General features: G+C 51.8%; 1 long non-coding RNA gene across 2 annotated transcripts; it reads right to left on the bottom strand.

Annotated features, from left to right (window-relative positions):
- Positions 1 to 17,685: 17,685 nt before the first annotated feature.
- On the bottom strand, positions 17,686 to 21,041 carry LOC121020534 (uncharacterized). 2 transcript variants are annotated; one of them, XR_005786185.1, is made up of 3 exons: positions 20,959 to 21,041; positions 19,613 to 19,787; positions 17,686 to 18,958 (listed from the first exon to the last, which is right to left on the bottom strand). It is a non-coding gene; the product is annotated as an uncharacterized LOC121020534 (long non-coding RNA). The 2 variants fall into 2 exon arrangements; XR_005786183.1 differs by having other exon boundaries at positions 17,686 to 19,787.
- Positions 21,042 to 21,341: the final 300 nt, after the last annotated feature.

Below are 21,341 nucleotides of genomic sequence, written 5' to 3'. Positions count from 1 at the left end.
AAGTTTATTTATTTATTTTGAGAGAGAGAGAGGAGAGGAAGAATCCCGAGCAGACTCCGTGCTGCCAGCGTGAGCCTGACTCGGGGCTCACGCTCACGACCCTGGGATCAGGACCTGAGCCGAAATCAAGTCGGACGCTCAACCGACTGGACCGCCCAGGCGCCCCGGAAAAGAGGCACTCATTTCAATAAATGTTCCGAAATAACTGAACATCCCTATGCAAAAAAAAAAAAAAAAAAAAAAAAAAAAAAAAAAAAAAAAAAAATCAATCCATACCTTGTGTCATATAAACATATGAATCCAAAACAGATTTAAATGTAAAACTTAAAACAACTCCTAGATGACAAGACAGAAGAAAATCTTGTCGCCTTGGGTTAGGCAAGGATTTCTGAGATACGGCACCAAAAGCATATCCATAAAAAAACAAGTTGATAAATCGGACTTAATCCAAATTGAAAAACAAAAACAAAAACAACCAACTTCTGTTATTTTGAAAGATACTTTTACAAGCCTGAAGAAGAAAAGCCACAGGCCAGTAGAAAACATTTACAAATCATGCATCTGATAAAGGACTCGTATTCAAATACTGTATATAAAGAACTCTGAAAAGTTATTAGGACAACAACCCACTTAAGAATGGGTAAAATATTTGCGCCAAAAGATGCCTATTTCGTTTAATAAACATGTTTTTCCTTATCGGATGGCCAATAAACACATGAGCCAATGCTAAACTCACTAGTCACTGGGGAAATGCAAATTAAAACCACAATGTGATATTACTATACATCTGTTTGAGTGGCTAAAATTAAAAAGACCGACCATGCCAGGTGCTGGTAAAGATGTGGAACTCAAACACTGCTGGCCGGAATGTTAAAATAGTACAACCACTTTGGGAAAACAGTTTGGTACTTTTTTTTTTTTTTAGTTTATTTATTTATTTTGAGAGAGACGGAGACAGCCAACTCGGGGCTTGAACTCACGAAACCATGAGATCATGCCCGGAGCCGAAACCAAGAGTCAGACGCTTAACCGACTGAACCACCCAGGCGCCCCAACAGTTTGGCACTTTAAAAAAAAAATTCCACACAGGGAGCGCCTGGGTGGCTCAGTCGGTTAGGTGTCTGATTCTTGATTTTGGCTTTGGTCATGATCTCGCGGTTCGTGGGTTCGAGCCCCGCGTTGGGCTCTGTGCTGACGGCACGGAGCCTGCTTCGGATTCTCTCTCCTCTCTCTGCCCCTCCCATGCTTGCTCTCTCTCTCTCTCTCTCTCTCTGTTTCTAAATAAATATTTTTTTAAAAAGTTCCACATACAACTGCTATATGGCCCAGCCATTCTATGCCTGAATATTTACCCAGAAGAAAAGGAAACATATGTCACACAAACATTTGTAAACCAATGTCCGTAGCAGCATTATTTATATAAAGAGCAGAAAACTGAAGGTACCCTGAATGCGCCTAGCAGATGAATGGCTAAATACGTTGTGGTATATCCATATAATGGGATATTATTCAACACTAAAAATAAACAAGCATATGCAAAAGCATAGATGAATTTCAAAAGAAATATGTTGGACGAAAGAAGTTAGACATAAAAAAGGACGTACTAGTCCGCTGGGCATGCCATAACCAAGGACCCCTCACCTGGTGGCTTCAACCAAAGAAATTTATTCTCTCCCAGTTCTGGAGGCTGGGAAGCTGAGCTCGAGTCATTGGCAGATCTTGTCTCTTGTGAGGTTTCCATCCTTGGCTTGTGGATGGGTCTTCTGGTGTCTTCACCTGGTCCTCCCTCTGTGTGTGTCCTAATTTCCTCTTCTAAGGTTTTTTTTTTAATGTTTATTTACTTCAGAGAGAGACAGAGATAGAGTGTGAGCAGGGGAGGGGCAGAGGGAGAGATACACACAGAATCGGAAGCAGGCTCTGGGCTCCGGGCTGTCAGCACAGAGCCCAGTGTGGGGCTTGAACTCACGACCCACGAGATCATGACCTGAGCCGAAGTCTGACGCTTCACCGAATGAGCCGCCCAGGCGCCCCGTAACCTCCTCTTCTTATAAGGACACCAGTCCTGTTGGATGAGGGCCCAACCTAATGACCTCGTGTTAACTCAGTCACCTCTTTTAGAGCCCAACCTAATGACCTCATGTTAACTCAGTCACCTCTTCAAAGGTCACATCTCCAAATATAGTCCCGTTCTGGTGTGCTGTGTGTGTGTGGGGGGGGGGGGGTGGTCAGGGCTTCCGAATAGGAATTTTGTGGGGGGGGGACACAATTCATCTCATGACAGAACTGCGTGGTTGCATTTGTATAAAAGTCTAGAAAATGCAAGCTAATCTGGAGGGACAGGAAGCAGAGCAGTGGCTGCTGGGGGCTGGGGGAGCTGCAGGGGTGAAGGGACGAGGTGACAAAGCGGCCTGAGGAACCTTTTGGGACGGATGCATCTGTTCATTATCTTGGTTGTGGACATGTTTTCACGGGTGTCAAAAGTTACCGAATTGCACACTTTAGATACGTGCTGTTTATTGAATGTGAATTGTACGTCACACCCGGAGGTATTAAAAGTAACAGCAAGGGCTTAATTCTAAAAGGCAGCCTCCAAGTGTCTTGGGCCCGGTGCCACGTCCGGCAACATCCAGTTCGCCTCTGTTTACGAGGACCTGATGGTTGAGAGGGTGCCCCCCACCCACTTACCTCCTCCCCTCGGGCCATACTCCGCACCGCCTGCTTTCTTGCAGCCCAGCTGACCTTGCAGACCCAGGGAGGACGCCGTCTCCTCCGTCTGGGACCCTCCCGCCCCTTCCTCACGTTGGAGATCTCTGTGTCCTCTTTGTGGTTGGCCGCAGTCTCGAACACCCCTCCCTCAGCCCCGGAACCTGTGACTCTAGGAGTCATATTCAATTGTGGGACACAGCTCACCTTAAGATGGGAAGACACGCGCCCTCAAAGGCAGAGCACTTCTGTGGCTGCTGGCAGGAGGAGAAGTCCCGAGAAGCAAGCATGGGCAGGACCGGATGGGCCTTGGCTGCACGGACAGGAACGTGGGTGTCCCCCAGTTGCTGAGGGCGACCCTCAGCTGACAGCCAGCGAGGAGACAGGGACCTTGGTCCTTGCTCTACACGCAGTGTCCATATGTTGACAAAACCTCATCCCACTGTGATTAGGAGGTGGGGCCTTGGGGGGGGGGTGACTGGGTCAAAAGGGTGGGCCCCTCATGAGTGGGATTCGTGCCTTCATAAGAGATCCCAGAGAGCAATCCTGCTCCCTCCTGCCATGTGAGGACACACGGCGAGGCTGGCAGTGAACCAGGGAGCGGGCTCTCACCAGACACCGAACCTGCTGGCACCTTGATCTTGGACTTCCCAGCTTCCAGAGCGGCGGGAGAGAACTCTTTAAGCCCTTAGTTGTTCTGTTGTAGCAGCTGGAAGAGACCAAGACGGGCCTATGTGGGCAAGAAACCAGACTCTGAACAATGGACTCCAGCCTGGAAGTGGATTCTTTCTGAGAGCTTCCAGATGAGAGCACAGCCCTGCCGACGCCTTGGTTTTGGTCACGTAAGACCCTGAGCGCAGAGCCCCCTTGAGCCCGCCCAGACTTCTGATCTGTAATAAATGGGTGCTGTTTTAGGTGGCTGAGTTGTGGTAGCTTGTTAGGTAAATGAAGTCAGAGAGGAGTTTCCTGACCATCCTGTCCCAAGCAGCCCCGCCCTTAACACCTTTGTTATTTTCTCTCAGGTCCTCTGGTACCTGCTGAGTAGTAATGTCAGTTTCATGGGACTCTCTCTCATGCCAGAACTTAGCCCATAAGGGCAGAGCCAGTGTCTGTCTTGTTCATCTGTGTATCCCGAGTACCCAGGACTAGCCTGACTTGCAATTGGTTCTTTTCTTTTCTGTTTGCTTTTTTTTTTTTTTTAATTTAATTTTCTTTTTTTTTTTTTTTGAACGTTTATTTATTTTTGGGACAGAGAGAGACAGAGCATGAACGGGGGAGGGGCAGAGAGAGAGGGAGACACAGAATCGGAAACAGGCTCCAGGCTCTGAGCCATCAGCCCAGAGCCCGACGCGGGGCTCGAACTCACGGACCGCGAGATCGTGACCTGGCTGAAGTGGGACGCTTAACCGACTGCGCCACCCAGGTGCCCCTTCTGTTTGCTTTTTAAAGTTGATTTATTTCAAGAGCGCGCGCGCGTGCTAGAGAGCGAGCAAGGGAAAGCGAGTGGGGGAGGGACAGAGAGAGAGGGCGAGAGAGAATCCCAAGCAGGCTCCGCACTGTCCTCGCAGAGCCCGATTCGGGGCTCGATCCCACGAACGGTGAGATCACGATCTGAGCAGAAACCAAGAGTTGGACGTTTTACCGCCCGAGCCCCCCAGGCTCCCTGCAACCGGTTCTTGATCAGTGTTCGTGAAAGGATGCATGATCCCTAAAGATCGTGCACGCTGATCAAGGGGTCTTCGTCTTCCCTGCTCTCTTCTTTCTAAAGGGCGCAACTCGAAGTGCTAATTTGCACTGGAAGGCTTCTCATCAGATGTTAAAACAAAACGGGCTTTTAAAATTCCTGGTATTAATTTCATCTAACCAAGGCTGTTGGCTGGCCAACTTTTCTCAGCTAACATTGAAATTTAGCCCCAGGACTTTTGAAAGACTCTCTCTGGAAAGATCCAGTGATACTGTTGTTTTGTAAAACATGACTGACCAATTCTTGGGACTCCTGAAAAGTGAAGAGGGGTGGAAAATGGTCTGGCGGTTCCTGGAAAGGTTGGATGTGGAGTTTCCACATAATCTGGCATTTCCACTTCTTGGTATCTACCCAAGCGAAATGAAAACATGTATAAACAAAATCGTGTTCATGAGTGTTCACAGCAGCATTATTCATCATCGCCCCAAAGTGGAAACCCAACTGGCCATAAATTGGTGAATGGAGAAATAAAATGTGGTATATCCGTGCGGCGAGACGTTATTCGGACGCGAAAAGAAATCTGGAACCGATGTGTGCTATGCATGGGTGAACCTTGGAGACATTATGCTAAGTGAAGGAAGCCAGACACAATTTGTGTGTCCATTTATGTGAGATTCCATTTATGTGAGATGCCCAGAACAGGCAAATTCCTAGAGAAAGTAGATTAGTGGTTGTGCGGGGCTGGAGGCAATGGGATGTTGACTAGAGCTTGGGTTTTTTTTGTGGGGGGGGATGAAAATGTTGTGAAATGGACTGTGGTGATGGATGGACAACTCTGCGAATATTCTAAAAATATTCTCAACGTATAACTCGCCTACAATGGCACGTGAATTAGCTCTCAGTGAAAAAATTATACCTCGTCCAGGTGTGAGGGTGCATGGAAGGCCCTCTTGCCTAATTCCTACCGAGTCTGTGGCTGGGCCGTCCAGGGAATTTCAGAATGCTTGGAAGGAACCCCCTGCCTCAGTAACACTTATGGCAGAGGGAGGACTTCCTGGATCCCCATTACTCTGGGTTCACTCACGCCCACGGTGCTCCCTGTCAGTGTTACACAGAGACAAATGGTCGTGCATTTATTTATTTATTTATGTTTATTACTATTTTTAATGTTTATTTATTTTTGACAGAGGGCGAGCGGGGCAGGGGCAGAGAGAGAGGGACACAGAATCTGAAACAGGCTCCGGGCTCCGTGCTGTCAGCACCCAGCCCGACGTGGGCTCGATCCCGTGAACCTCAAGATCGTGACCTGAGCCGAAGTCGGACGCTTAACCGGCTGAGCCACCCAGGTGCCCCTATTTATTTATGTTTAATTTACATCCAAGTTAGTTGGCATATAGTGCAATAATGATTTCAGGAGTAGATTCGAGTGATTCATCGCCTACGTATAACACTCAGTGCCCTCTTTAATGGCCCTTGCCCATTTAGCCCCCCCCACCCCCACAGCCCTCTGACAACCCTCAGTTTGTTCTCTGTATTTAAGAGTCTCTTATGTTTTGTCCTCCTCCCTGTTTTTATATGATTTTTGTTTCCCTTCCCTCATGTTCGTCTGTTTTGTGTCTTAAATTCCACATATGAGTGAAGTCATATGATATTTGTCTTTCTCTGACTGATTTTGCTCAGCATAATACCCTCCAGTTCCATCCACATTGTTGCAAATGGCAAGATTTCATTCTTTTTGATTGCTGAGTAGTACCCCATTGTATATATATACCACATCTTTTTAAAAAAAAAATTTTTTTTTTAACGTTTATTATTTTTGGGACAGAGAGAGACAGAGCATGAATGGGGGAGGGGCAGAGAGAGAGGGAGACACAGAATCGGAAACAGGCTCCCGGCTCTGAGCCATCAGCCCAGAGCCTGACGCGGGGCTCGAACTCACGGAGCGCGAGATCGTGACCTGGCTGAAGTCGGACGCTTAACCAACTGTGCCACCCAGGCGCCCCTATACCACATCTTTTTTATTCATTCATCCATCGATGGACATTTGGGCTCCATACCTTGGCTATCGTCGATAATGCCACTGTAAATATTGGGGTGCATGTGCCCCTTCGAAACAGCACACGTGTATCCCTTGGATATATACCTAACAGTGCAATTGCTGGGTCGTAGGGTAGTTCTATTTTTAATTTTTTGAGGAACCTCCATACTGTTTTCCAGAGTGGCCGCACCAGTTTGCATTTCCACCAGCAGTGCAAAAGAGATCCTCTTTCTCCGCATCCTCGCCAACATCTGTCGTTGCCTGAGTTGTTAACGTTAGCCCTTCTGACAGGGGTGAGGTGGTATCTCACTGTGGCTTTGATTTGTCTTTCCCTGATGATGAGTGCTGTTGAGCATTTTTTCATGTGTCGGTTGGCCATCTGGATGTCTTCTTTGGAGAAGTGTCTATTCACGTCTGTTGCCCATTTCTTCACTGGATGATCTGGTTTTCGGGTGTTGAGTTTGATGAGTTCTTTATAGATTTTGGATACTAACCCTTTATCCGATATGTCATTTGCAAGTATCTTCTCCCATTCCGTCAGTTGCCTTTTCGTTTTGTTGATTGTTTCCTTCACTGTTCTGAAGTTTTTATCTTGATGAGGTCCCAGTAGTTGATCTTCAGGTGTTCTTTACGAGAATCAAATCATTCCTGGATGGAATCTCAGTTTGGGACCTGGAAACGTCAGGCATGAAAATCTGAGCCTGGAGAGTTTCTTGCAGCAATAGGTGCCCATCCAGATCTCACTCCCTGTAACTTCCCCTCGACTTCAAGTCCGGGCCTGGAAAGAACAGAATCCATTTCTGGCCTTTCATAGACTTTTCCACCGGACCCAGGAGGTGAGTCCTGGTGTTGGGTTATTCCGAGACCATGTCCCTTTACAGGCACGTGGCATTTGCTTTTAATCTTCCCTGGGACTTTCTATAATCATATCTGACAAGTACTTTTATCCCAGATGGACCGAGATGCTTGGTTCAGCTTGAAGGTTCATCAGGCAGACCTGATGTCTGCCCAGTCCTCAGCCTGCAGGAAAACTCTGGGCTGCAGCAGGGGTGGCTGGCTAGGATAGAGTCATGGGTCCTGTGGAGAGTATCTGAGACCACAAGACCTGAGCCCTCTCGACTGTCTGGCTATCCATGATCTCAGCCCTTCACTGGTCTGTGCATCTCCCATTGGGATAAACTCATCCCTCCCCATTTGGCCACGATCTAAATGAGGTCTTCCAAGATTGAGCCACGTCAGCTTCGAGTTTCCCGAAGGTGCAGACTCCGAAGGGCTTTGTGTAAAGGTCTTGATCTTGGGGTTTGCACACAGGTGGAGGATGTTAGAGCCTGGGTCCTCTGTAGGTGGAGGCCGGTGCTGGGTGCTATGATCCTCTCTCGCCAGGGGGCGCCACACTCCTCCTCTATCTCTATCCCTGTCTTGCTTCCAGATTTCAAAGGCTTGGGAAAGGGGGTGGCGTACCTTCCAGACTCTCGGTCACTCCACTTTGTAAACTGCTTACGGGCCTCAAAGTTTCCTAGTGAATAGGCTGACGATTTTCTGAGAGAAAACACAGCTGACCTACCTGACAAGGGCTCTTTGATAAGATAACAACAGCGGACTGCAAACCCCCTTTCCTTCTTGGTTTCCATTCTGGTTTCTGTTCCATTCGACGACTCCAAAGTACGTTCCCCCTTCTCCAAGTATGGCATCAAACCCTTCTGGAATCTTTAGTGGAGAAGAGGACCCGAGACAGTGGACTTGGCAAAAAAGGAGGCTCTCTCTCAGAAGAGTCTAAACACACCCTCGTTAGTCCTGGGTGCAGCCAGTATGCCAAGAAACCACATCGAGACTTCTTCCTCAGTGGCTCTTGGTTGTTACAAGGAGACCACGCTGGAAGGTCTCAGCCACACAGGAGGTTGGGCCCCGCTTCTCTATCACGTGTACCTGGAGACGTCGGTCTGAGGGGACATGTTCTCCATTGTCACAGTTCTCATTGTCCACGGGACTGCAGGAGGGGAAGCTGCTCAGGAGATTTGGGGGGGGCCCAGTCAGGGGTCCCGAGAGGGTGAGAGGTGAAGCCACCCCCTCGGAGAGGGGTCTCACCTCTCCTACCAGGTGACCAAGAGGCGGGGCCCAAAATGGCGTGTGAGAGCGTTACGTGTGTAAAAGTCACAAGAATGAAAACCTTGGGGCCCTGTTCCCCCGGCTCTCCCAGTAGATACAGGAGTTCACACCCACCCCGGGAGCCGGGCCTGAGAGCAGGCAGTGGTCGTAGCCCATGGGTACGTATTGTTTCCTAGATTCCCCGAGGCGGCTCGTCTTGCCCCTTCTCTTCCACCATGGATGTTTGCACCAGTGACGGGTTCCTGGCCTCACCAGACTCCACATGGTTTTCCCACCTAGCCCCGCACCCACATTCTCCCGGGAGCCTGGGACCTCGGGGTGGACGCCCCCGGACACTCCACCAACTAGATATTTTATTTTTTATATATTTCTTTAAACTTTATTTTTACTTATTTTGAGAGAGAGATAGAGAGCGAGTGGGGGAGGGGAGGAGAGAGAGGGAGACAGAATCCCAGGCACGTGCTGTCAGCGCAGAGTCTGACTTGGGCCTCGAACCCATGAACTGTGAACTCATGACCCAAGCCTTGGGTTTTTTTTTGTTTTTTTTTGTTTTTTTTGTTTCCTCATTTCACTGCTTGCTCATGGACCTGGGACCTCTCTCACCCACCTGCCTTCCTCCTCCTTGGGACCTGGGTCGGCCTCTGGTGGGATTGATGTTGCTTTCCCACACTTGCATGGTGGCCTTCTGGATGTCTCTGCACCCTCGTCTTAACACACCTCCCTCGGTGCCGCCAACTGGTGTCGGCGCCCTTTGAGTGGTGGCGGGTGGGGGTGCTCCTGGGAGTGGCTGGGCCCAGCGGCATCCAACTGTCTCATTTCCCGGCTCCTTCCACCAACCCCTGACCACGCCGAACAGATATGGGACAGAAATACTCAAGTGAGGCGGGGAGGGAGTCTGGATTACATGGAAAATCCTTGCCGCTTTCCAAGAAGAAATCAAGAGTTTGTATCAAACACCTGAGGGTCAGGACAGGGCTTTTCAGCAAGTTCCCAATCTCTGTAGAAAGTCAAGGTCCGCGGAAAATTCGACACCCACGCGAGCCAGCGGACTGAGATGGCTGCCGGTGGAAATGAGCTCTGCTGGGGACAGCCCATGCCTGCCAGCCCTAAGCCTCCTCCACTGCCCTGGCCTGGGCACTGCCGGGCTCTTTGCGTTCCCGGCCCAGAAAACAATCCCGACCTGGGTCGGGGGCCCTCTTGGCTTCCCCCTCAAAACGTACAAAGCCCACATTTTCTCCTCCCTCTCTGCACCTTTCTCATTGTGTCATTGTGTTCCCCGATCCCTGATCACCTCCGGGGCTTAGCCAGTAAGCCTCTCCGTGGCGTCCAGCTCCAACCCAAGAGGCTTAACTTTTCCTATCTAAGGTCATCTGGAAGACCTGTCCTGTCTGCTCCCAGCCCACGTAGACCTGTTCTGTCTCCGTCTTTCTGCATATGTATAGTGGGGCCGGCCCTGGAGCCAGAGACTAAATACCAAATTGCCTTGCTCTGCGTGAAGTCTTCTCCTGTTAAAGAGCAAATTATTCAAAGACACTTGTTCGAGACGGTAAGACAGACTTTAATCCAGGGGTGGGGGGCATGGCAATAGGCGCAAGGACCCCTGTGATGGAGATTGGACTCCATTCTGAATACAGCGGGGGCAAGTAGGAGATTAGAGCCAAGGAGTAGGGTGGGGACAGAGGAAGGTAGATTACTAAGAGGAAACATCAGGGGTGAAGGGGGTCCTCGCTAAACCCACCCAATGGGGTTCTTGCTGAAGGCAGGCCAGGGTGGTCAGACGTCCCCTGGGGGGCAGTGGGGGTGAGGAGCCCCATCAGGCATCGAGGGTGGGGGTTCTTGGCGATCTGACTCAGCAGGAGTCATGTGGGAACGAGGAAGGGCACCGCTTGGGGTGGGAGACGTTTCAAGAGCCTGGAAAAGTTTGTTCCAGCAAAGAATCTTGGTCTCCAACATTTGTCCCAAGGATAGCGGTGAGGGATAGAAATACCACGCAGGGCCCCGCCATGCCGTGGTTTCGGGAAGATGAGTTTCTCACCTCCTGGAGCGCGCATCCTCACCAGGGAAGCAAAAAGTCTTTGTTTAGGAAGATAACCCGCTAAGGGGTGAAAGGTGAGGCCTTCAGAGTTAAGAGAAATGGGGACCAGGAAACAAAAGCCCCCCAAAGCCTTGAGCTGCTCTGCATAATACGAGAATGGGCATCTGGGGAGAAGGAGGAAGGGGGTGTGAAGAGGCCGGAGGCAGGGGAAGCAGGGCTGGAGGCCAGAACTAGGTTGGCAGAGACGGCGTCAGGGGGTTTCGGAACAAGGAAGAGGCTAATAAGCCATTTTCCTCACATTTGTAAACTTGCTCCGTCTCCCCAAGCCTTCAGCGAGAATACGCAGAGAAGTCTTCCGCTGATAGCGTTATTACTGTTACTTGGGCTCATCCGGGGGGATCGCAGCGGGCAGAGTCTGAGCCGGGGACAGACCCGGGGCTGGGTGGTGGGAAGAAACTTGGGGACGGTGCCTACAGCTGCCACCCGCTTGTAACAAATCTGCCTGGGCTCATCTCAGGGATGCCACCGCGCGAATCTTCTCCTTCAGCAGACATTTATGGAACACCGACTGCGTGCCGGGGGTGCTGCCGCAGGACGCTGAGGACGCAGGAGGAACCTGCGCACAGGTCCGTGGTTTCTGTCGCTCCCCAGGTGATGACAGCTCCCTTCCCTAAAAGCTTTGCCGGCTCCTCCTGCCTGAAGGTGACGTCTGAACAACTCCAGACGATGGGTGATGACCCTTCACGGCCCAGACCCAGCTCACCTGTTCGGCCCCTCCTCTGAAATCCCTCAGGAAGTCCCACTACCCTGAGATCACGTCTGATTCCTGGATGTTCCTGGAATGCATCAGGCGGGCTGCAAGGCCTCCACACCCCGAATTCCATTACCACAGCCTCCACACCTTCTCCCCTGCACCTTTCCTGCCGATCCTTCCAAGCCAGGCTAGGGGGCACTGGCCTCGTGGCTGTCCCTGACTATGCCTGTTCTCCCCACCCAGCCCCCCTCGCCCCCCCCAACCCAGCAGCCACCATCATGCTGGCCTCCGGGCTCCAGTGGTGCTCCCGGCTGGCAGGGATGGACCGGATCATCGTGAGTTGCTTCCACGGTCTCTCCTCCTCCTGAACTGTACCAGGGAGAAGACCCGTGTCTTGTTCGTCTCAGTGCCCACCCAGCACCTGGCACTCAACGAGCCTCTACCGAGTTGAGCTGTCTGGGCAGCGAGGGTGAGAAATCCTTTTACCTAAGGATCTACAGAACTTTCCCCAGTGTTGGGAAGACAGGAATATCAACTATGGCTGCAGCCTCCTCTCCGGTGAATTTTCATTCAACTCCCAGTATAAATAGCTCCCTTTCCCCCTATCAGAAAACATCTGCTCCCACTGAGCTGCCCAGGCCTGTACCAGCACTATAAATATCCTGGCCGTGTCTAGCCTGCCCTGGCACAGGGGCCAGGGGAACTTGGAAAGAGTTGAACACCAAGCGAGGTGAGGGCGGCCGGAGTGACGGACAAGAATTGCCCCATCTCCCCCTCTTGCGCCCCCAGCCACAGGCCGACGACGCTTCCCGCGTGGGCTTGGAACCCCCCACGGTAGTCCCGGGAATTCGGCAGAGGCAGTCAGCTACCCCTGCTCTCCTGGGTTTCGACACAGCGTGTGATGCAAGGACCCCGCTCACGTCTCAGCGGCTGAGATGCGGCTTGAAACTCCATTTGAGCCAGCTCTCCCCATTCCGGCGGGGAGCTTGCAGGATGGGAGGTGATAGGGCTTTGAGAGCATTGCCTTTCATGCACATTTATACGGAATCGTGTGATGCTGTGCTCCTCGAAGCTACTCCTTAAACTCAATAAACCGAAGGGCTGAAGTCCACATGGTGGCGTGGTCTAGAATCTGCACACATTTCCGAGGTGGAAAAAGGGAGGCTAGTGTTGGGGAGAAGGGACCTGGGAAACAGCCTCCATCTAAAAACACCAGCCGCAGGGGCGCCTGGGTGGCTCAGTCGGTTGAACGTCCGACCTCGGCTCAGGTCATGATCTCACGATCTGTGGGTTCGAGCCCCGCGTCGGGCTCTGTGCTGACAGCTCGGAGCCTGGAGCCCGCTTTCGGATTCTGTGTCTCCCTCTCTCTCTGTCCCTCCCCTGCTTGCACCCTGTCTCTCTGTCTCTCTGTCTCTCTCTCTCAAAAAATAAACATTAGAAAAAGTTTTGTGAGACACCAGCTGCTGACATCACATGCCATGTTTGTAAAACCAAGCTGTGGCACAGAGAGGGCTTCCGGGTACCCTGGAGTTGAAAGCCTCTTCCTCACTCTCCAGGGCCTGTTCAACACTCCCTGGGGGGGGGGCCGATTTCTCTTCAATCCCCCCCCCCCCCCGGTGAAATGTCTGGGAGCCCGGTGACCCTCCAGCAGCTGCTGGAGAACAAACAGTTCGCTGATCACTTCGAGTCTACAGGGTCTCTGTGCAACAGAGAGAGTCACTGAAGTGAAATTTCTTCCCTCCCAGCTCGGCTGCTTCCAGTCAGAAGAAGCTGTGTTTGGCAATGGTGGGGGGCTGGGGGGTGGGGGGCTGGGGGGCGGGGGGGTGGGGGGCCCACCCCGTGTGTAAGGAGCCTGACTCCTCCAGGGAAACAGAACTAACAGGTGTATTTACACTAAGGGATCGGCCTCCGAGGGTTATTGGGGCTGAGAAGTCCCAGGTTTGCATTTGGGGAGCGGGAGACTCTGGAGGGCCGATGGTTCTGCTCTGAGTCAAGTCCAAAGGCAGAAGACCAACGTTCCGGCCGGAGGGAGGGACGGTCAGACAGAGCGCGAATTCTTTCTTATTCAGGCTTCCAGGGGATTGGCTGGGGCCCGTTCACACCCGGGAGGGTTCCCTGCTTTACTGTCCACCGACTGACTCACGTGCTAACCTTGCCCAGAAACACCCTCACAGACACGCCCAGAAATAACGTTTGACCAAATATTTAGACACCTTGTGGCACGTCAAGTGTACACACACAATTAAGCCTCATACTTGATTTCCTCACAGTCTTAAAAAAAATTTTAAGAGTTTGTTTATTTATTTATTTTGAGAGAGAGAGAGAGAGAGAGAGCGCCCGCAGGAGAGGGGCAGAGAGAGAGGGGCACGGGGGATCCAAAGCTGATCTCTGCTCTCAGCACAGAGCCGGACGCGGGGCCAGAACTCATGAGCTGTGAGATCACGACCCGAGCCGAGGTCCGACACTTAACCGACTGAGCCACCCAGGCGCTCCAGAGACAGAATCATTTCTTAACATCCTGTTCCCTTTGGAGTAGCTGAGGGTAGTGGGCCAGCAGTTAGTTGTAATAATGCAGTCTGTCTTCTTTGGCTTAATTATGTTCCAAGCGTTTCCAGTGTTCTTCGATTGCCACTGTGACCCCCGGGAAAGGGAAGGCTGGCAGCGAGAGAGCCTTTGTGCGCTAGGGTACTGGAGGCTTTACAGAGGTGGTTGTTCACCTCACAGAATCAGGTGGAGGAAGGAAAAAGGCGAGGGGCATTGCCAGTCTTTTTCAGAAGAAAAGCAAAGCCTTTCCGGACGGCCTCCGGAAGACACCCCCCGATGCATGCCTCGGTAGGACTGGGCCAAGGCAGAATCAGTGGAGATGGGCAAGGGGCGGGGGGGGGAGGTGGAGGGGGCTGGGCAAGCCAACGCATCAGTCAGGGTGACAGTCTGCATCTGTCTCCCTGAGCAGCTCACCCCACCTGAGGTGGTGACTGTGCTCAGGGGAACCTTCCGCATCCTCCCCCCAACTCCTCCTCATGATCAGATATTAATGGGTTCTCACGAATGATGCCACATAGATAAGGCATTGGACGTGGGCAAATTAGATTCTGTCCTGATTCCTGTACGGTCCCGGTGGAGTCAGACACGTGGACGTTACACTTTTGACTCTCGCCATCCGTAGTAGGAAGTTGTGGTGTTTCGACCTTGGCTCCGGAAAATTCGGATGTTGCACAGTGACCTGGATGTAGCGGGAAAGGACTTCGAGGTGTGAAAATGTGTATCAAGCCATTAAGAGAGAAGAGCGAGGTTCTTTGGAACACCTGACAAAAAATGGGAGATAGCCTTACTCTTTGTTTTTATTATTTTATTTTTACTTTATTATAGAAATATTTTCTTAATACTTGTTTTAGTCTGAAATTGGTTCTATGTATCTGTGTAGACCTTTCTAAATTTTTTAAAATTGTTTTTAAAGTTTTAATGTTTATTTACTTTTGAGAGAGACAGAATGCAAGCAGGGGAGGGTCAGCGAGAGAGGGAGACACAGAATGCGAAGCAGGCTCCAGGCTCTGAGCCATCAGTACAGAGCCCGAGGCGGGGCTCCAACTCACCAGCCGTGAGATGACCTGAGCTGAAGTCTGACACTTAACCGAATGAGCCTCCCGGGCGCCCCTCTGAGCAGACCTTTCTAGGTAGAATTGTTGGACAGGCTGCAAGTAGTTGAATTTCTGGTCTAAAATTCGTTTTTCGGTCCGATTTCTCTGGGGGATCATGTGATTCCCTGGAAGCCGGCTGGCTACACGCTCTGGCTGGTGCGTTCATCGTTTAAGTTACTACTTCGGTTTACTCAATATTGTCTTTCAGGCCTGCAATAGCCTCAAAGTTACCGGACTCCATGATGGTAGAGACACTTTGCTGCTGGAAAGAATCCGGATGATAACGTGATGAGAGCCTTTTAAAATCTATCCGTGATGGCATTATTACGTTTTTTTTGGGGGGGGGGGTGGGGGGCATCCTCCCCACTGAAATCAGGATCAGCAATGAGGTGCAGGCGTCGGAGAAAATGGAGATGTGGATGCCGGTGTCATGAGGTCTGTGGGCAAGTGGCCTTGCTAACGTCGCACTCCTGACGCAGACGGGCCGATGCCTCCTGTCCCGTGGTGCCACTGCCTGGCACTTTCTCGGCAGCCAGGAGATCCCGGGGAGGAGCGAGGGGGATACTCCCATGTGCCGTTCCTCCCCATCCGCCCAAGTGGGAATGTAGCTCCGCCTCCCTTGGGAGAGGAACAGGGGGGAGGAGGGGTGTATGGGGTGGGGGGAGGAGGGAGAGAAGCAAGGAGCACACCCCTAAAGATCCCCTCTGCATGTCAGCCTGAGGAGCTGGGAACAGGTGTCCGCCCCCCCCCCCCCCCCCCCCGCCATCTAAACTTAAAACATAAACACAACCCAGTACAATATGCTCTGATCTGTCATAGAGCAAATGGCTGGGATTCTAGACTCTTCGGTCCCTTTATAGGTCTCTCCCTTCACTGACCTATCTGCCACGTGTAAGACAGCTTCTCTCCGGGTCTCGGTTTACTTACTTCAACCAGAAAGATAATAATAGTAACAGCCTTCCTATTAATAGGTTGATACAGAGGTGGTTCTATTTAAGCTAAGTCTTGCTTTCGTCATATCGTAGATTTTATTATAATGCCAGTTATTAATGAATAATATCGCCCCCATTAGACAGCCTGGCATTAAATGCATATGAACATGGCTACATCCAGATGATGGGATGTTATTTAGTACTCAAAGCTGATGAGCTACCAAGCCCTGCAAAGACATGGGGGAAACTCAGATGCATAATACTAAGTGAAACAAGCCGACCTCAAAAGGCAACACACGATGTGATCTCACTTAGAGAACATTCTGGAAAAGGCAAAATTACGGAGGTAGTAAAAGGATCGGTGGTTGTCAGAGGCTGGGGCATGTGAAAATGGTGAATAGGGAGCCCCGGGTATATTTATTCTTAGAAGTCCGGCCCGTTTTATTCCCGAGATCTGCCAACAGGTTCTTCCTCCGTATTTGAAGTGGATGTCGCGTCAGGCAGAGGGAGAACAGCCCCAATATTCCTCTAAGTAAAGACATTTACTCAGGCAACTTCACTTTCCTCTGCCTCTCCCCGCGCACAGAGAACATTGCCAGGTCAGCAGTATCCACCGTCCCTTAGACACAAGGAGTATTATTTAGTCTAGAAACTCTCAAAGGAAATATCCGCTTGCACGTGAAAAATCTCTGGAATTTCTCTGTTCCTCGCTGTCCAACATCCCCGTATCTGCGAAACCGCCCTGAAAAGCCTCTGTACACAGTGCTGTCTTGTTCATGGGCACGGCGGGTCTGCCCCAGCACGCTTCTGTCCCCGCCGATGTCACCCCGGGCTGCTCCTGCCCTCAACACTGGCAGTGCCCAAGAGGAGAGGAGAGGAGGAGGAGGAGGAAACAGGGAGGAGGGCCCTCCGAAGACCCGAAGTGAGAAGTTTTACACAATTAGGGAAATGAACAGAGGAACAAAATCCACAGTCCCTGGAGTGTCTGGGCTTCACTGCTTCTCAGTCCATAATTAGGACTAGGAGGACTTTGGATCTAGACAATTTAGACAATAAGAAAGACCGAGGGTTTGGTCTGGTTTCCCGGCCCCAAGCCAGTGTTGACAGATCTGGAGTTTATTTAGATTAGGCACCCTGGGACCCAAGGGGGCATCCAAGGGCCTTGCTAGAGTAGTCTGCTAAGGTGTAACTGTGTTGGGCAATGTCTTGCCTTCTCTTTAACATAAAGGCAGGGACACACTCTTTCCTCCCCATCTCCCAGGCCCTCTCCACCCCTCACTGCTGGAGGACTGTCTGGTCTCCACCTAAGTCTGGTTGCAGCAGCAACGGTGAAAGACCACACAACTCCCCAGCTCCTTTTACAGGAGACTTTTTTTATATATAGAATTTTAAAATATCGACTTACTTTTGAGAGACAGAGTGCAAGCAGGGGAGGGGCAGAGAGAGGGGGAGGCAGAATCCAAAGCAGGCTCCGGGATCTGAGCCGTCAGCACAGAGCCCAACACGGGGCTTGAACTCACGGACCGTGAGATCATGATCTGAGCCAAAGTCGGAGGCTTAACTGATTGAGCCACCCAGGCGCCCCTATAGATGATGTTTATAAATATCTTTCCCTTCGTGCCAGCAGGTGGGATTAAGCCAAATTAACATGGAAAAGGGAAGGTGGAAAAGAATCCAAGAGGTATAGAGGGTACCCTTCGGAGAACAAGAAATACTCAAGTAGCCGGTGTGAAAGTTTTAAATAGAAACCTGCTTACACTGCACTCAGAGTAACAACAACATTTGGAGGTCCCGGTTCTTTTCAGAAGACTAACATTTAATTTCCAGATGGTTCCAGGACAACAGACTTAACATCCCATGGATTCGTTGTAGCAGATGCCCAGCTCGATGGCCCGTTGTGTCTGTGCCTTTCAAACTCTGGGTTTAGGAATTCATTTTCTGAGTTGTATGCTAAACCTCTTACGTTCCAACACACACACACACACACACACACACACACACACACACAATGACTCTGTTTTTTAAAATGTAATCATACATGGGAATTTTATGACATCAAACCCTTAAAAATGTGGAAATCTGGGTTTCAAAATCCTTACTGGGAGAAAATAATAAACCTCTTGATTCACAAAATTTTTTTTTCTCCGCTTATGGTTCATTCTGGAACTGTGGCTGGCACACGCTTAGGAGACTGGGGTAGGAGGCATAATCCGGTATTCATGGACGCCTGGCCCGGGCCCTGCAGACCGCGCCTCCGATCTGGAAATACTCTCTCCTCAGACAGGAATAGAGAGGCGACTTTTGGGTCACTCCCAACCTCACAAAAGGCTTTTCAAACAAGATGAAAAAAAAAAAAAAAAAAAAAGAAAGAAAAGAAAAGAAAAAGGGAAAAGAAAAAAAAAAAGCTCTGATGTGTTGGGAGAACCCAGTGAGCTTTCGAATGGCAAAGATGGGGTGAGCCTCCGGGAAGGCGGATGTGCGGGGCGGCCGAGTGAGGAAGAAAGGGTTACCGGCGGGCGGAGGAGGTGATGGAGCCCCCCACTTCCTCCAGGTGTCCTTTACGCGGACTTTCCAGTCAGGCTCTTGGCTGCAAGAGGTCATTCTTTTTCCTGTGGCTCGGGTATCTGCTTTCCAGCTCTTTCTGGAAAGCCTGTGTAAGGGCCGCCTGCCCGCATGGGCTGCCTCGCCCACAGCCCCGTTCCCCACCAGGGAGGGTGAGCACATTTCAGATGAATTTCCTCCTGGGAGCTCCTAGAGACGCGGGAGCCTTTGGCCCCGGCGGAGCCAACACCTGTGTTCCTAAATCGGGAAAGGCTCCGTCTCCCTCTAGAACGACCCCACTTTCCTGCGTCTGTCGGGGAAGCAGAATATACAGCGTCAAAAGGGCGGTGAGGAGGAGGAGGGAGGGAGGGAGGCCTTGGCCCAACTCCTCCGATCTCTCCGAGGGCCCAGGAGGCACGAAGCGGCCTTCAGCTTGAGGAACGGAGAATTCCTCAATCGCAGGCGAGCCGCGAACGCCCAGTAACTCTCGCGGCGTGGATACGCTGAGCGCCGCTGTGGGCACCGGGCTGTGACAGAGGACAGAGAGAGTCAGAAGTCCCTGCCCGCGTGAAGCTGGCATTCCAGTGGGCGAGGCAGATAAGGAAGGAGACAAGGGGGAGATAAGCTCGTGGGAAACCACGCGTGGGCGGGAGCTCCGAAGAGAGTGGTGGGGGACAGCTCACTGATGAGTGGGCGTGTGGGTAAAGACCCCGAGGAAGGGAGTGAGGGAGCCACGTGGGTGACACAGAGCGCTCGTGGTGGGGGGAACAGCACGCGCCAAGGCCCTGAGGCGGATGTGCGCCTGGTGCGTTCAGCCAGCGTGGCTGCAGCCGAGGAGCACAGACCACGGGCCGGAGAGAGGGAAAGCGTGAACTTCGTTTAGGGCCCCATCTTCCAAACCGGCCAGAAGGAGATTCAAGGGAAAAGTCGTGCAGGTGGTAAGGTGACAACTGTGACAGCGAGGGATGCAACAAGTTGAAGGCAAGCCCCAGAAGGGGGGTGGGGTGGGTATTGGGTAGGTGACGGGAGCATCTCGGGTCTGGGACAGGTTGTGCGCTTGAGGAGAGCGTGTAAGAGAAGCGGCCTGAACTGCACTCGGGCGGGCTCTCTGGACCCCGTGGGGATGTCCACCCCTGCGTGGGGAGAGAGGTTTCGAAATCTCTCGTGGCAGCTGGACTCACCCTTTAGATAAGAGAGAGTTGAGTCTTCCTCCTCGGACTTCTGTCGAGGTCAGAGGAAGAGAGAGTTCACCCCTTTACATCTGGGACGGTATCTCCTCCGAGTTTCTCTTCCGTCTGCGTCAGCAGCCGTCGGCCCCGCCGACAGGAGATGCGAAGGTGCCGTGTGACACATCCCCTGCTTTGTCAACGTCGAGAAAGAGGAAGCGTCTTTATTGAATCTGCCTTTGTATCTATCCAGTTCTCAAACCATCTCCCGGTGCTCCCCCCCCCCCCCCCCCCCCGATCTTGCTAGGCAAAACTGTTTGGTATATGATGCCCACGATTATGTGGGGATCCAAACCAAATCACCATCTCTAAGCTTCCTAGGACCTTACGCTCTAAGATCAAGAAATCGGTGCCAGGCCGAGAAGGAGCCTCTCGAGACGTCGAGCACACGCTTCTTCTCTGCCCCACGCAACAGCGCAGAACTCGCTTTCCTTTCTGCCCTCGGCGGCCTTCCCGGCAGCTTGCGTGCCCTTGGAGAACACCACTCCATAAGCGCGTGTTCTTCAAGTGGGTGTTTGGAGCCCTCGTGAGCTTTTGGTTTTGTTTTTACCAGGGTGGGGAGTTGGCGCAGAGGACGCGCCGGCCTGTGGGACATGGTTACCTTTGGAGGTGGCTCGCAAGGCACTCTGAGTCACTCTCGCACCCCACAAATGGAGCCATCCTGGAATAAATACTTAAAAAAAAAAAAAACCCAAAACACAGAAAACAGAAAACAACAAACAAAACCCCCAAACAAACAAACAAACAAAACCCTACCCCGTTTCCTGGCAGGTCTGAAGCTCGGAATGGTCGAGATGTTGCAATACGCGGGGGGGCAAGTCAGAGCGAATTGCTGGGCTGTGGGAAACTTGGACGTGATCTCATCATGCCCAGGCCGCAGCCCGGGCTCTGACTGATTCCCCGGGAACCACTAGCGGAGCAGGAAGAAGAGCCAGGCCCCAGAAATGCCAGAGAGCGCGGCTCACCCAGGTTATCCTGGAAGCCCAGACAACGATGGTCAGATTCTAGTGGGAACGCTGTCTGCTGACGAGCAGCTCTGGTTCCTTGGCTAAAACCCCAGCTGTGCCGGGGACTGACCTCATTCACGAAGTAAACATTGAATCAGATACCGGCAGGCCTAGCCCCGGTTGAGTGGAAATAACATGGATGTTTCCATAATTATGAAGCTGCCAATTGGATTTGGCAAGAGGGTCCCTAAATATGTCGATCGGAATGAGTTCATTACCTTTCCTCGCCAATTTAATCAGGGGCCAATTGCCTCGTTGCGGTTGAAATGATCTGTATTAAAATGCTTTACTTACATTTTAGTTTTTATATTCCGAATAATGTACTGGAAAGCGGCGTCGTCTAGCAACCGGAAGACAATACTGGGAGCTGCGGCGGGGCGGGCGGTCCGGCTGCCCGGGGCTGCGGCAGCACGCGTGCGCCAGCGGTTACCGCACTGGGTCTCGTAATTCTGTTACTGGAGGACCGGATGGGGGCTGCGCAGGTCCGGCTTCATGAAGTGGGCGTGGCTACAGTCTCGGTCCGCGCGTGGCACTTCGGGGTCGCAGGCACTCACTGTGGCGACAGTCTGTGCGCCCAGGCTACAGGCTCTCCGTGCCCTTGACCATGCCCCCGACCCCCTTTCCGCCTTGCGCCTTCCTTTTCCCGCCGTTGAAAGCGGGGGCGGGGGGGGGGTTGC

Source organism: Herpailurus yagouaroundi, unplaced genomic scaffold, assembly GCF_014898765.1.
Source record: "Herpailurus yagouaroundi ecotype Mexico unplaced genomic scaffold, PumYag 77, whole genome shotgun sequence".
Classification (NCBI taxonomy): Eukaryota; Metazoa; Chordata; class Mammalia; order Carnivora; family Felidae; genus Herpailurus; species Herpailurus yagouaroundi.
The sequence above is the reverse complement of the archived record's forward strand: the minus strand, read 5'-3'. Positions and strand labels throughout refer to the sequence as shown.